The sequence below is a fragment of the Ranitomeya imitator genome, chromosome 8 (genome assembly GCF_032444005.1).
Source record: "Ranitomeya imitator isolate aRanImi1 chromosome 8, aRanImi1.pri, whole genome shotgun sequence".
Lineage (NCBI taxonomy): Eukaryota > Metazoa > Chordata > Amphibia > Anura > Dendrobatidae > Ranitomeya > Ranitomeya imitator.
Genome location: NC_091289.1, coordinates 140,866,462 through 140,879,250, shown reverse-complemented (window position 1 = coordinate 140,879,250; position 12,789 = coordinate 140,866,462).

Sequence of the window (12,789 nt, the reverse complement as noted above, 5' to 3'; positions counted from 1 at the left end):
CAAGCATGGCATATTATTGGAGGCATAGATGGCAATGATATTTCTGTCATACCCATACACTTGTGCTTTATTAAAGGTGCTAAAGAAATCCTCATATAAAAACAGGATCCATATTGAGCTATACTGAAGTGTACACTCTGTGCTCCTTAAATACATTCTTTAATGTAGATCCATGCGCAAAGATAACATTAAAAATAAGTGTCAAAATATTTTACGCATTTCAGAATAAGATTCCTTAATCATAGGAATCTTATTCTGAAATGCATCAGTGTCCTGATACCCATTTTTGTCTGTCTATCTATCTATCTATCTATCTATCTATCTATCTATCTATCTATCTATCTTCTATATATCTATTCATCCATCCATTTATTTTTACATAGATATTAGGAATGTGTCCTCAGGATTTCTAGGTTTTGTAGAGATTAAAGTAAAAAGTAAATAATTGGGGACTTCTATGACTTCTAAAATCTACTAATATTGATATATCTGGGCAAAAAATTTTGTATCATTTTGTATTGGGATGTCTGGGATTCATTGGGATTCATTGTCCAAATGACTCAAGACAAGACAAGTCAAACCATGTGAGCTCTGTAACACTGTATGTTTAATTCATAAAGGAAAATCTTGACTTACAGTGCCTACAAGTAGTATTCAACCCCCTGCAGATTTAGCAGGTTTACACATTTGAAATTAACTTGGCATTGTGACATTTGGACTGTAGATCAGCCTGGAAGTGTGAAATGCACTGCAGCAAAAAAGAATGTTATTTCTTTGTTTATTTTTTTTTTAAATTGTGAAAAGTCTTTTCAGAGAGTCATTTATTATTCAACCCCTCAACCCACCAGAATTCTGTTTGGTTCCCCTAAAGTATTAAGAAGTAGTTCAGGCACAAAGAACAATGAGCTTCACACGTTTGGATTAATTATCTCTTTTTCCAGCCTTTTCTGACTATTTAAGACCCTCCCCAAACTTGTGAACAGCACTCATACATGGTCAACATGGGAAAGACAAAGGAGCATTCCAAGGCCATCAGAGACAAGATCATGGAGGGTCATAAGGCTGGCAAGGGGTACAAAACCCTTTCCAAGGAGTTGGGCCTACCTGTCTATACTGTTGGGAGCATCATCCGGAAGTGGAAGGCTTATGGAACTACTGTTAGCCTTCCACGGCCTGGACAGCCTTTGCAAGTTTCCTCCCGTGCCGAGGCCAGGCTTGTCCGAAGAGTCAAGGCTAACCCAAGGACAACAAGGAAGGAGCTCCAGGAAGATCTCATGGCAGTGGGGACATTGGTTTCAGTCAATACCATAAGTAACGTACTCCACCGCAATGGTCTCCGTTCCAGACGAGCCCGTAAGGTACCTTTACTTTCAAAGCATCATGTCAAGGCTCATCTACAGTTTGCTCATGATCACTTGGAGGACTCTGAGACTGACTGGTTCAAGGTTCTCTGGTCTGATGAGACCAAGATCGAGATCTTTGGTGCCAACCACACACGTGACGTTTGGAGACTGGATGGCACTGCATACGACCCCAAGAATACCATCCCTACAGTCAAGCATGGTGGTGGCAGCATCATGCTGTGGGGCTGTTTCTCAGCCAAGGGGCCTGGCCATCTGGTCCGCATCCATGGGAAGATGGATAGCACGGCCTACCTGGAGATTTTGGCCAAGAACCTCCGCTCCTCCATCAAGGATCTTAAGATGGGTCGTCATTTCATCTTTCAACAAAACAACGACCCAAAGCACACAGCCAAGAAAACCAAGGCCTGGTTCAAGAGGCAAAAAATTGAGGTGTTGCAGTGGCCTAGTCAGTCTCCTGACCTTAACCCAATTGAAAACTTGTGGAAGGAGCTCAAGATTAAAGTCCACATGAGACACCCAAAGAACCTAGATAACTTGGAGAAGATCTGCATGGAGGAGTGGGCCAAGATAACTCCAGAGACCTGTGCCGGCCTGATCAGGTCTTATAAATGACGATTATTAGCTGTAATTGCAAACAAAGGTTATTCCACAAAATATTAAACCTAGGGGTTGAATAATAATTGACCCACACTTTTATGTTTAAAATTTATAAAAATTTAACTGAGCAACAAAACTTTTTGGTTTGTAAGATTTATGCATCTGTTAATAAATCCTGCTCTTGTTTGAAGTTTGAAGGCTCTAACTTATTTGCATCTTATTAAACCTGCTAAATCTGCAGGGGGTTGAATACTACTTGTAGGCACTGTATTTAGCAACTAAGCAAATGTTTTACCTTTTATTCAAGTGACTTTTTTTCAAGTAAGTATTAGGGCAATTCCTTTTACATGGGAACCCTTTAAAGGGGTTTTCTGAAATAACAGAAATAAACCAAAAATTAATTAAAGATAAGGGAATGCGGTAAAAGAAGAAAAGAACTTACTATATATGTTAAATTCCCTGTTGCTCTAAAGCTACTCTCAGACCTCAAACTGGTGTCCAGAGGTGAAGGGGGGCCCTTGCAGGGAGCTAATAATAGGGACCACCTGGCCTCTTACTTAGTGCCCTAGGCTCCATGGCCATATTGCTCTCATTATGTTCTGCGTGCTGGGCTGGTGCACGATCCTGCAGTTCGTCTGTATACAGGAGAAAATGGCAACAGAGCTGCATGATTCCGTTAATAGCTTCCTGCCTGGCACTTTCTCAGTGACACAGGCCTGCACGGTTTGATGACGTCAGCATGAAGTGCGTTTGTGTAATTTAGTAAGTTGCTGGCGATGAAGAAAGAAGTGATGCTGCGGTGGAACGGACAGAAAGGTGAGTGTGTTTTCTTTTCCAATACACTGGGGAGAGAAGAATGATGGGGTGTGGGAGAGGACAATGATGGGAGTGGGGAAGAAGACAATGATGGGAGTGGGGAGAGGATAACGATGGGGATGGGAAGAAGACAATGATGGGAGTGTGGAAAGGGCAATGATGGGGGTGGGGAGAGGACAATGGTGGGAGTAGGGAGAGGACAATGATGGGAATAGGGAGACGACAGTGATGGGAGTGGGGAGATAATGATTGGAGTTCGGAGAGGACAATGATGTGAGCAGGGACAGGACTATGATGGGAGTGGGGAGATGGCAATGATGGGTTGGGGTAGAGGACCGTAAAAGGGGTGAACTAAAGAACAATAAGGGGATGTGGAGGAAAGGACAATGAGGGGATGTGGGGGAGAAGACAATGAGGGGATGTGGGGAGAATTCAATGAGGGGATGTGGGTGGGAGAGAGGACAATGAGAGGATGTGAGGGCGAGGACAGTAATGGGAGTGGGGGAGAGGACAATGATGACATGAGGGAGAGGATAATGATGGGAATGGGAAGAGGACAATGATGGGATATGTGGAGACTATAGTGGCGGGGACAAGGTGGAGAGGACAATGAGGGGATGTGGGGGAGAAGACAATGAAGCGATGTTAGGAAGAGGACAATAAGGGGATGTGGGTGAGAGGACAATGACCATAATGGTGACGAGGACAATGATGGATGTGGGGGAGAGGACAATGATTAAGATGTGGGGGAGAGGAGAATGAGGGAATGTGGGGGAGAGGGTAATGATGGGGATGTGGTGGAGAGGACAATGAGGGGATATTGGGGAGAGGACCATGATGGCTGTAGGAAGAGGAAAATGATGGGAGTGGAGAGTACAATAATGGGGTGGGGAGAGGACAATGATGGGGCTGGGAGAGAAGACAATAAAGGGTGTGGAAAAAGGACAATAATGGGATGTGAGGGAGAGGACAATTATGCAATGTATGGGAAAGGACAATGAAGGGGTGGGGTGAGTGGACAATGAGGGGATGTGGGGAAAAGTACAATGAGGGGATGTGGGTGAGAGGACAATGATGGGAGTGGAGGAAAGGACATTGATGGAAGTAGGGAGAGGACAATGATGGGAGTGGGGAAGAGGGCAATAATGGAGATGTGAGGGAGAGAACAATGACAGGGATGCGGGGGAGAGGAAAATGAGGGATGTGACGGAGAGGTCAATGAAGAAGTGGTGCGAGTGGACAATGAGGGGATGTTTGGAAGAGGACTATTGGGTGATGTCGGGGAGAGGACAATGATGGAGATGTGGGGGAGAGGAAAATGATGGGAATGTGAGGGAGAAGACAATGAGGGATGTGGGGAAGAGGACAATGAGGGGATGTTGGGGAGAAGCAATAAGATGATATGGAGGAGAGGACAATGAGGGGATGTGAGGGAGAAGGCAATGATGGCAGCAGAGGAGAGCACTATGATGGGGTAGACAAAGGACAATGATGAGGTGGGGGAAAGGACAATGATGGATGTGGGAGATAAGATCATGAGGGATGTGGAGGAGAGGACAATGATGGGGTGGGAGAAAAGACAATGGTGGGATATGGGGAGAGGATAATTATGGGATGCGTGAGAGGACAATATGGGGATGAGGGAGAGGACAATGAAGGGATGGGGTGAGTGGACAATGAGGGATGTGGGGTAGAGGATAATGAGGGGGTAGGGAAGATGACGATTAGGGATGGGGATTGGAATGGGAGTAAGGAAGACATAATGGACTTATGAACAAGTGGAGGGGAAGGTAGATGTTTGATATGGATATAAAATGAATGGGGTGGTGAAGGAGGGTGCTAAGATCCTGCTCTTCCCCATCCCACATTTCAATATGACACTATCAGGGAGTTAACATTTATTGGGATGTGGGAGAGGAGGGGGTAGGGTGCATATGACACTTTATAATACATTGAATGGTGGGAAATAAATTGAAATCTGTTGGCAGTAAGAACGCTGTATAAGATTATTTTTTTGCCTTGTTTTTGATATCCTTTTGTTGTGTATGTTCGCCCAGTCGCTAGTCAGTATACAGATTTTCATCTGCATATTTTCCTCAACAAAAACATAGCATGAGCACATAGCCTTAAAGTTAATTGGGGAGAGTCACAGAATCAGATCTGTGGGGGTCAGAGAATGTCCTGTTCTGATCTGATTTTAAGGATCCGAATATGACAAGCTCAATGCATACTTAAAAGCGGGCAGCACACTGACTCTGCACACAGATACAGGAATGTAGCTTTATTATGTATAGCACAGTCCCTTAGTATATAGTGTACTCAGATATTATGTATAACATAGTTCCTTAGTATATAGTGTACTCACGTATTATTTATAGCACAATCCCTTAGTATATAGTGTATTCAGTGATTATGTATAGCACAGTCCCTTAGTATATAGTGTACTCACTTATATATAGCACAGTCAATTAGTATATAGTGCACTCACTAGTTATGTATTGCACCGTCTCTTAGTATATAGTGTACTCACTTATGTATAGCACAGTATCTTAGCAAATAGTGTACTCACTTATTATGTATAGCACAGTCAATTTGTATATAGTGTACTCACTTATTATGTAGAGCGCCATCCTTAATTTCATAGTTACATAGTTTGCTATTCTATTATGTATAACACCATCACTTATTACATAACATCCTATCAAGATATGTTTTGGACGGTCCCTTATTATATACATTCCTCTGCTGTTATATACAGTGTTATCCCTTACATTGTGTTTTTGTTGTTCACAGCGCCCTCTTTTATTAAATAATCCTCTCTTGTTAGATATAAAATTACTGTTGATGGAGCAGCCAGTGACCAAAAGACCAGTCAATCATTCTCCTCCATTAGAAAAGAAGCTTTCCCATTCTCCATCTGCAGCCATTGCATTATATATTTAACAAGAGAGGACTCTATAAATATCAGGGTGCTATATAATCCGATATGTAAGGGACTGATCTGTACATAACATAAAGGGCATTGTGTAATAAGGAATGATAAAATGCATAATAAAGGCAACTATGTAAGATCTATGTTTGTGTGGCTATATACAGTGGGGCAAAAAAGTATTTAGTCAGTCAGCAATAGTGCAAGTTCCACCACTTAAAAAGATGAGAGGCGTCTGTAATTTACATCATAGGTAGACCTCAACTATGGGAGACAAACTGAGAAAAAAAAATCCAGAAAATCACATTGTCTGTTTTTTTTTAACAATTTATTTGCATATTATGGTGGAAAATAAGTATTTGGTCAGAAACAAACAATCAAGATTTCTGGCTCTCACAGACCTGTAACTTCTTCTTTATGAGTCTCCTCTTTCCTCCACTCATTACCTGTAGTAATGGCACCTGTTTAAACTTGTTATCAGTATAAAAAGACACCTGTGCACACCCTCAAACAGTCTGACTCCAAACTCCACTATGGTGAAGACCAAAGAGCTGTCAAAGGACACCAGAAACAAAATTGTAGCCCTGCACCAGGCTGGGAAGACTGAATCTGCAATAGCCAACCAGCTTGGAGTGAAGAAATCAACAGTGGGAGCAATAATTAGAAAATGGAAGACATACAAGACCACTGATAATCTCCCTCGATTTGGGGCTCCACGCAAAATCCCACCCCGTGGGGTCAGAATGATCACAAGAACGGTGAGCAAAAATCCCAGAACCACGCGGGGGACCTAGTGAATGAACTGCAGAGAGCTGGGACCAATGTAACAAGGCCTACCATAAGTAACACACTACGCCACCATGGACTCAGATCCTGCAGTGCCAGACGTGTCCCACTGCTTAAGCCAGTACATGTCCGGGCCCGTCTGAAGTTTGCTAGAGAGCATTTGGATGATCCAGAGGAGTTTTGGGAGAATGTCCTATGGTCTGATGAAACCAAACTGGAACTGTTTGGTAGAAACACAACTTGTCGTGTTTGGAGGAAAAAGAATACTGAGTTGCATCCATCAAACACCATACTTACTGTAAAGCATGGTGGTGGAAACATCATACTTTGGGGCTGTTTCTCTGCAAAGGGGCCAGGACGACTGATCCGGGTACATGAAAGAATGAATGGGGCCATGTATCGTGAGATTTTGAGTGCAAACCTCCTTCCATCAGCAAGGGCATTGAAGATGAAACGTGGCTGGGTCTTTCAACATGACAATGATCCAAAGCACACCGCCAGGGCAACGAAGGAGTGGCTTCGTAAGAAGCATTTCAAGGTCCTGGAGTGGCCTAGCCAGTCTCCAGATCTCAACCCTATAGAAAACCTTTGGAGGGAGTTGAAAGTCCGTGTTGCCAAGCGAAAAGCCAAAAACATCACTGCTCTAGAGGAGATCTGCATGGAGGAATGGGCCAACATACCAACAACAGTGTGTGGCAACCTTGTGAAGACTTACAGAAAACGTTTGACCTCTGTCATTGCCAACAAAGGATATATTACAAAGTATTGAGATGAAATTTTGTTTCTGACCAAATACTTATTTTCCACCACAATATGCAAATAAATTGTTAAAAAAACAGACAATGTGATTATCTGGATTTTTTTTCTCAGTTTGTCTCCCATAGTTGAGGTCTGCCTATGATGTAAATTACAGATGCCTCTCATCTTTTTAAGTGGTGGAACTTGCACTATTGCTGACTGACTAAATACTTTTTTGCCCCACTGTATATCTGCAGCATTGTCGCCGTAAAAGGAGGGGGGGCCCAGACATGTTTCTTGTACAGGGGCCCCAAGCTGTGCAGTGATGATGACTTTTTTACCCACATGTAGTATCAGACTAGGGTTCCAAGGGCCCACCAGTAACGGATTCTGGGGGACCACTCATCAGCTACATGCAAACATTATTGGTTGGAGATGGAGAATGCTATGTAATCTGCTACTGCTCTTTTATGTTGTTTTAGTCAATGCTTCTATGTAATGAAACGTATAGTTGATTTAATAAATTATGAGATGATGCCTATGTCTGTATATAGTGCATCAAGCGTATGGAGCCAACTCAGGTGGTGGACCCACTCATGCAGAGGGTCACCCAGGGAATTTACTTATCCCCCAGTGGACCAGTCTGAGTCTATACACATGACAAACGCAGTCAATCACTCGACTTAATGGTTTATGTTGTACCAAAGTTAGCCACAGAAGTGTAGACTCTTTTAAAGCAGCATACCTTTTTTATTGAAAAATGTACTGTATACTGTAGCTCATCCTCACTTTTCTGCTGCTAAATATTGACCTTTATTAGTTATAGATTTGGAAGGATCCCACTAGTCTGTCCATTACATGAATGACATGTTAACTTCAATAGGCACCGTGTAATGCTTATATTTTCCAGTGACACTGATGTAGTAAAAAAAGGACTCATTGTTGGCATCATCTGCTGGGGAGAAACCATTCTGTATCCAAAAGTCTTTCAAATTGATGGCTTCTGTCTTGGCATAATAGAGACTGTTGGTGACGTGTTTTGTTGTAAACCATTTCGTGTAGAGAGTATTGACAATAGACCATATCAGGCTAAGTGTGACCAATAGCTCTTGAGTGTCTGCTTGTAAAATTCTGCTTGCCACCGTGGTTGTGCTCAGTCTTATTGTAACCTAGCTGTGGAGTTGTCATCCAAGCAGATGAGATCTGAGGGCCCTGGATTGTCTTCAGCCTAGCCGACAAAGCTTAACTATGTACTCCTTGCTAGGTGCCACCTTTAATGCAAATGGTTTCCTAATCATAAAACCTTCATCACCTCAGCTGCCCCTTTACCATCTGTCAGGTTTTAAGGCAGCTGTTTCCTACAGAAGGCAATGCCAGTCCTTTGGGCTTCCGAGTGTCCTTGTGTCAACCTGTATCGTCACCATGGTCTCTGTACGTGATCACTCAGTACTTTATACTCTAATTATTTAGATTATTAAACTGTAACATCTTGAACAACCAGACAACAGTAAAATATACAAGGAAATACCATTTTAATTAAAATCTACAGCTCGGTTTGGGAAACTGTCTCTCATGCTTATTCTGGGCCACGGCCAAACAAGGTTAAAAACCTTAGCTCAAATGACATATAATAATCCCCCTAAAATAGCATGACCATGGGACGTGATTAATATTGTCATATTCTGTTAAATCTAAGTAAAATGTCCCTAAAAATAAACATTTTAAAATAAACGCATCAGACGCATTACAGTAGAGTGGACTAATGTCTACCATATGGATGTCTCCAGCTCTATGCTTAGTCACTCGTAATGGAAACAAGACTAAATTGTGATAGTGATGAGAGAATTGGTAATGTATGTTGACACCAATCTTTGGATCAAGCAGCTAGATGATTGGATTGTGGAAAGCATCAATTTAGGATTTTTATGGTGTTTATCAATCTAGTACTTGGAAATTGAGCAGATTGGATGGAAACAAAAATTATCAGTGGGTTATCTTATAAAGACAATCCCGTTCCGAGTGCCCCATTGAAGAATACTGATGTCATAGAGTAGGGTCTCTTTTTGGCTAAATTAGCCAAATCAGAGACTTCAGTAGACTCAAGCAGTCCCGGTAGTATATGTACAAACTTTTAGCTAAATGCCTGCCAAACAATACTACATTTGGCTAGCTGGGACTTCCTCCAACAAAATGAGCTGCTTGCCAGGAGTGCCCATGTGCTCCTATCAGCAGCTGCTCCTATCTATTTAGCCATATCTAGTTAACCTTTTTTTATATATTATGAGCCTTGAAAATCCAAATTTGTAATAATTTGCAAGACAGTTAGGCTCACTTTGTGAGGTGGACCCTCTAAGCCCCAGGTCCAGGTGGGCACAGAAAGAAGCAGAAGGAAGGCCCATGTCAAGTGAAGACTTGCAGCACAGAATGACGCAGGCAGACAGGATACAGAAAAGTTATGTAGGCCCAGGTAGATGATGCCATGGGAGCACGGTGGACCACTTGTATAACCGGGGTGGAGCCCAACATAGGGAAGGGACCATAAGGGAAAATAGTAAAGCCCTGCCAAGCCGAGGCAGATGCGTAACAAAAGGTTGTTGAATGCTGGTCATTATTATTTAGTGGAGGTGCAAGCCAATGCAGGGAAAACTCTGTTGCTACCTGAACATCTCCTTAAAGGGACTCTGTCACCCCAAAAATCGTATATGAGCTAAGGCCACCGGCATCAGGGGCTTATCTATAGCATTCTGTAATGCTGTAGATAAGCCACTGATGTAACCTGAAAGCTAAAAAACCACAACGTCCTCTTTTTGTCTTCCTGTCGCAGCATCGGCGCAGGCGTACTTTGTCTGCCCTGTTGAGGGCAGAGCAAAGTACTGCAGTGCCCAGGCGCTGGGCCTCTCTGACCTTTCCCGGCGCCTGCACACTGGAGTACTTTGCTCTGCCCTCAACAGGCACGCCTGCGCCGAAGCCGCGGCAGGAAGACAAAAAGAGGACGTCATTGTATGAAGATAGGAAGCGCCGGACCCAGACCGCGACGCCCATCGGACCCAAAACGATCCGGGACTGCCCCTGGGTGAGTATAATATAACCTGTTTTTCTTACCTTTCAGGTTACATCGGGGGCTTCCCTTCCCTTCACACCTGACAACCAGAAGGTATCAGCAACCAGATAAAAGATTAGATCACAAGCTCATCATGCTGAACATCTTTAACATAAAGAGATAGAGTAGGTAAAATGAGGACTTGGCAAGATGACTACTATGTAGGTAAAATAACAAGCAAAAGTGTGTTTTCTATTATGAGCTTTAGATATGGTTTCTGAAATGCTCAACGGAGAACAGAGCAAGGTCTATAGGAAAAGGATGTGACAGATCTGTCACTTGGTACTACATCTATCACTGTCAAACAAGGCTTTTTAGTAGCAAAGTATCACTATGACCTGAGTTTTTATGTTTAATGTGTTCATGATTTTAGTTTTAGGCTTTTTTATTGATCTTTTTTCTTTAATGCTAGGTGTGACTGATCAGCACCTGATATATTTGTGATTTGTTTCATTTGTTGTATGGTAATGGTGAGCAGGTCCCCTCTCTCTCTCTTTCTCTCTTTCCTATAGAGTGTTAGCTCTTATGGTCAGGGGGGTCCTGTCTCTCTCTCCTGTAGAGCGTAAGCTCTTATGGTCAACAGGGTCCTCTCTCTCCTGTAGAGTGTAAGCTCTTATGGTCAACGGGATCCTCTCTCTCTCCAGTAGACTGTAAGATCTTATGGTCAGCAGGGTACTGCCTCTCTCTCTCCTATAGAGTGTAAGCTCTTATGGTCAGCAGGGTACTGCCTCTCTCTCTCCTATAGAGTGTAAGCTCTTATGGTCAGCAGGGTACTCCCTCTCTCCTATAGAGTGTAAGCTCTTATGATGAGTGGGGTGCTCTCTCCTATAGAATGCAAGCTCATATGATCAGTGGGGTCCTCTCTTTCTCTATCTCCTAAAGAGTATAAGCTCTTATGATCAGTGAAGTCCTCTCTTTCTCTCTTTTCTGTGGGTGTAAGCTCTTATGTGAAAACCACAAAAAGAGAAAAAAAATCCTCCAATATTCAAGAAAAAAACAAACTGTAAACTGTGGCCTCTGTTCACACAGGATGCATCATAGTTAGCACTGGGCAGCCCGCCATAGCGCGTCATTAATAGGCTGAGAACCAGATGCTCTGCATTCCTTATGTAAACATTGCCACATACAGAGTATTTTTTTTTTGGTGTGCCACATGGCCAATCCCTGATTGAAGGCTGGCTGTCTCATTTGGTATTGCACCTGTGCAGTTGCCATTTTACTTGGGTCCGAGGCACCCTGGTAGTGCAATTGTATTGAGGCACATTTAGACAGGTAAGCATCTCTGTCTGTTTTTGTTGTAAGCTCTTATGGTCAGCAGGGTACTCCCTCTCTCCTATAGAGTGTAAGCTACTATGATCAGTGGGGTCCTCTCTCTCTCCTATAGAGTGTAAGCTCTTACGATTAGTGGGGTACTCCCTCTCCCCTATAAAGTGTAAGCTCTTAAAATGAGTGAGGTGCTCTCTCTCCTATAGAGAGTAAGCTCATATGATCAGTGGGGTCCTCTTTCTCTTTCTCCTATAGAGAGTAAGCTCATATCATCAGTAGAGTCCTCCCTTTCTCTTTCTCCTATAGAGAGTAAGCTCTTATGATCAGTGAGGTCCGCTCTTTGTCTCTTTCCTGTAAAGTGTAAGCTCTTATGGTCAGCAGGGTACTCTCTCCCCTGTAGAGTGTAAGCTCTTATGATCAGTGAGGTCCTCTCTCTCTCTCTCTCTTTCTCTCTTACCTGTAGTGTAAGCTCTTATAATCAGTGAGGTACTCCCTCTGTCCTATAGAGTGTAAGCTCTTATGATCAGTGGGGTCCTCTTTCTCTCTCTCTCTCTTTCTCTCTTTCCGGTAGAGTGTAAGCTCTTATGATCAGTGGGGTCCTCTCTCTCTCTCTCTCTCTCTCTCTCTTTCTCTCTTTCCGGTAGAGTGTAAGCTCTTATGATCAGTGGGGTCCTCTCTCTCTCTCTCTCTTTCTCTCTTTCCTGTAGAGTGTAAGCTCTTATGATCAGTGAGGTCCCCTTTCTTTCTCTCTCTCTTTCTCTCTTTCCTATAGAGTGTAAGCTCTTATGATCAGTGGGGTCCTCTCTCTCTCTCTCTCTGCTATAGTGAGTAAGATCTTATAATCAGCGAATTTTAATTTCTAAAGATCCGCTCATCTATAGTCCTAATGAAGCAATTGCCATTAGCTGAAGTCAGAGGCATTTAGTGCACACTGATACATTAAGAGGCCAAAAATGTGGACATTTGCATGACCCTTAAGCTGAATGGAGCAATGTGGGAGGACAGTGGCTGGGGGCAAATGTTTGTCACTCACGTCAGCCACAGAATTGTTACATTGTATCTTGAATTATGAAGAATAGATTGTATTTGCTACTTATCTGTTCCATGTCTATGGCTACTTTCACACATCAGTTTTTTGCCGTCAGTCACAATCCGGCGAGTTTTGAAAAAATGGATCCGTCAAAAGTTGCCGC